A 4,309-nucleotide genomic window follows, 5' to 3' on the forward strand; every position below is an offset into this window, starting at 1 on the left:
TTTGAAGTGTGTTACCGTATTAAATCATGAATAACCTTGCCTACTTTTTCCCATTACACTTTATAGGGCATATTGAAGAGTATTATTACATGGCTAGATTTACAGTTCAGAAAACTGCAGAGACAGAAGAGTGAAGAATTGAGCACATATCACAACACTGCAATGCTTCTGAAAGTCTAGAGGACAAGGGTAATGTGGTAGCAATGAGGATGTGGACATCCAGATGAAGAATATTCAGGGCATTAGAAAAGATTATTGGATTTGGGATGGAAGTAAAGGGGATCATGAAAGAGACAAAAACTAGAACTGATGCTGGATTTTGATTTGCTCTTTGTCCTTTAAAGTTCAAGCAAATAAAACCACAGAGATAAAAGATTTAGAACAAACTGTTCCAATGTGCAGATGATAATAAGTTCAGATGTAGAGGAAGTGAATTTCAAATGCTGAATTTCATTTAGGAGTGTGTGCACTTTAGGAAAAAACACATTTATTTTCTAGAATTCTGGGGAATATAATTTACTCTTATAACAGGAAAGAAGGCTAGATGTGGTGCATATGTAAGACACATACACACCAACACATGCATACACACATAACAAATATACACATACATATACACACACATAGTAAAAGATATTGGTGAATTCAACTAGCTAATAAAAAAGATGGAAATCTTAGTATATCATGAAAAATTAACTACAGGGAGGAAACAGATGGTGCTATTTATAGGAAGAAATCTTCAGATCATTTGACTGATTCATCCGTTTGTCTTTCCAATCATTTATTCAATTCTATTAATGCCTGGTCCCTTTCCAAATGCTAGGGACAGAGTCCCTGTTTTTGGCCAGTTAAAAGGATAAAATTAGACCCATGCTATGTATAATTTGTGTAGCATATAACTTGGATTTCAGTGTTTGTAGAAATGGAGAATTACTACTTTAAATTTGCTTAGTAATCTCTGCTTCCTGGATGAGGAAAAAAAAAAAAAAAGCAAGACAGTTTTGTAAAAATCATGAGAATGTATTCTTCGGTTATACAAGCATAAGATTTTATCTTAGAAAAGTGGACCACTCATAAAGCTTTGCAGACATGTCAGCCTGAAAAGTTACATAAAAATGCAGTTTTAAGTAGGAGGTTCTTTAAAGGGGTCAAAGCCATGTGGAACTGGAGACAACCATGTAGAATTGGAGATAGTGTTTCTTCCCTTTTATGAATTTAACTACAATTGATTTTGTAAACTGTTAATTTTTAGATGAGCTAAATCTTTTGTGCAAATAGTTATAATGAATTTAGCGATAGTGCTGTAGAGTGAAAAATTATAAAGGCCATTTTATGAAATATGTGTAGATTTCTCGCCTTAGAAAAACTTACTTTCTCGAGAGTACCTGAGCAGGAAAAATGCAGACATTCCTCAAGCCTCTCCCACCTATGGGTGGGGGAGAGGCCCAAGGCAGGAAGACATTCCTGACTACAGATAAAGATGCTACCACCTAGGTGGGGCTATAGCCCTATAGCCGGAAAAAGTAAAGATAGTAATCTGAAATGGCAGGATAGGGCACAATGGCATGGTAAAAATCACATTTTTGAGAAGAATGCAGGGCGATTTCCACATGACACTAATCATTTAGAGTGAGTATCTCTGAATTGTTCCACTGTTTTCATGTTTTGTATCCTTGACAACCCCTCACCCCCCTTCCTACTCCCCTGGTTTGTGTTTTTTCCCTTTAAAACCCTCCAAGGACTGGCCGAGGGGGTCGGACCTTGACTCCAGTGTGAGTACCTGGTCAGACCGTTGGCTGCCAGCTCTTCCCCTAATAAACCTCTGCTGATTGCATCCAGGTATGGTTTCTTGTGATTTTTGGGTGGGCGCAATGTCCTAAGACTTGAGGAAGGGTCTCCGGAGTGTGGAGCTCTTCAGTGCTTTGTAACACTTTCTTCTGAGATTGAAACATTCCATCCTACAGGGAATCTCTTTGAAGGTAAAGGATGAAATTGCTTCAGGAAGTGCCTGAAATTGACTAGACTTTCTAGGTCCCTCCTTCCTAGAGTATGCAATAAATCTGCTGTGAGTCACTCTCAGAGAAGAAGGTAAGGGGCAAGGAAGATGCTGAGACCATAACAGCTGCTTGGAAGAAGCGTATACTAGCCTTGCTGCTTGGAAGAGCTTTAGAGACACTGAGGCATTTGGAAATGACCCTTTCCAACATGTTGAGCTTCCTGCAGGCTGTGAAGTGCTCCTGGTTCCCGGATTTGTGAGCTCTTACCCATGCTTGGATATGTTTTGAATCATTTGTGCTCCTGTAAGTAACCCTTCACCCATATTTCTGTAAGTAACCCTAACAAATCTCATTGGTTCACCATGTTAGACTTTGGTATTATCTTTACTTTGGTCTATTGTGGGCTCCCTATCTAGGCTGAGTACACACTTGTGTATCATCTCTCCAGGAAAGTTTGTAACAAAGATAGTAACCCTGTGTTAAAAGGTACAGAGCAAACACCCATTTCTTGTAGTTAAGAGGGAGGATTATGAAAATTAATTGGGCTTTCAGAGTCAGTGCAGTCAGTTACTCACATGTTAATTTGTTTCTCAATGGATTTAATTAAAAATGCCTTGTCTTACTGTATCTTGTTTGGTCCTGTTTGGCATCCTCTCTTGAAGGCTTGCTCTTTTCCAAAGAGGAAATGAAAGGGGACTGGATGGGGGAGGGAAGGGAAGGGGTATATGGAATCAAGCTGGGAGGAATAAATGTAGGAGAAATAGTAGTAGAGATTATTGTATGAGAGAATTTATTTTCAGTAACACAGACACACACACACACACACTAAAAACAGACAAACAAACAACCAAAAATCAATCAATCAAACAAACAAAAATCAATAAAATAAATTAAACTCTTGGAAATTGAGACAGGCTGACTCCATGACAGGCTTCTAATTGGCAGTTCAAGAGACTAGGCCCAAATCTCTGTTTCCAAGAACTGAGCAAGTCCAGGCAAGTCCAGGCCTCAGAAGCTTCCCTGTCACTTGGCATGAGGCAAGGACAGTGGGTCAGCAACAGTTTCCAGACTTCCTCAGTAACAGTTTTCAGACTTTCTCAGCAATGATTCTGGAATGTCCCTAAAGATAGACCCAACAATAGAGGTCACCTAGCCCTTTTGGAACTTCCCCTAATGTTGGGAGCCAACTTTTAGCAGAAAGCGGCTATCAGCTTTGCAGCCATCTTGAGCCATATACCCTGACATGAGACTTGTTTTACATCAGCCTACAACAGCTGAGCACACTCTGATAACATCTTGGTTTAGATACCTTGGGTGTGTGAGATTAAAGGTGTGTGACTTAAAGGTGTGACTTAGAGATCAGTTTTAGAGACAAGACTTAAGGGCATGACTTAAAGGGCATGACCTAAAGGCATGGCTTAGAAGTGAGACATATAAAAGGCGAGAGGCAGACAGGAGAGTTCAGAACAATTTGGAGTAACAGAGATTCAGACATGAGGAGTAGGAGTAGACACTAGACACTCGGAAGAGAACAACAAATGAGTACAACTAGGAACTAGGAACTAGGAAAGACTTGGGACTTGGACTAGGAAGAGAGACTGAAGAATAAACAGGATTGAATCACATCCTGTCTGGTCTCCATTCCTCGAGTCCATCCTCTCTCTCTCTCTCTCTCTCTCTCTCTCTCTCTCTCTCTCTCTCTCTCTCGACCCTGACCTGAAGACCGGAGCTGCAGCTTGGGCCGGGAAACAGTGGCCGCCAAGCGTGGAGTGGAGAGGGCCACAACATTTTTGGCCGACCAAAGTGGGGCAGTTCAGGCCTCAACACCCTAATGTGCTTTAAATTGGGCCTTTGAGCTCACTTGGGCATCTTCATCCTGGAATGGGAGACCCCAGCATGCCGGACTATTGCAGAATAAAACATTTTTTGCTTTTAAATGCTATTTGAGTCCAGGGCATCATTCTTCTGCGAATTATGGGCCCTTGCAAATGTACCAAGTATATTTTTAATGTTGGGAGAGGCATGTGATAATCCTGGCTAAAACGAATTTAGCTCTTGGAAGCTGAATATGTGAAGGTTTGGATTCCATGGTGGAATAATAAGACAGATGCCTGGAGATGGAGCTTGAACTTAAGTTTTGTGTACTGGAGTTTGAATCTGGTCCTGTAGGCCCCACTTCACCCACAAAGAAACTAGAAGCAGAGAGAATAACTTTGTCACAAAATCATGTGTATGCTCAAACCTTTTGCAGTTGGTTCAACATAGCAATATGGGGCAAAAAAGCAGTGTGACCAGGGAACCAGTCTGGAGGA

Source organism: Arvicanthis niloticus, chromosome 16 (genome assembly GCF_011762505.2).
Source record: "Arvicanthis niloticus isolate mArvNil1 chromosome 16, mArvNil1.pat.X, whole genome shotgun sequence".
Taxonomy (NCBI): Eukaryota; Metazoa; Chordata; class Mammalia; order Rodentia; family Muridae; genus Arvicanthis; species Arvicanthis niloticus.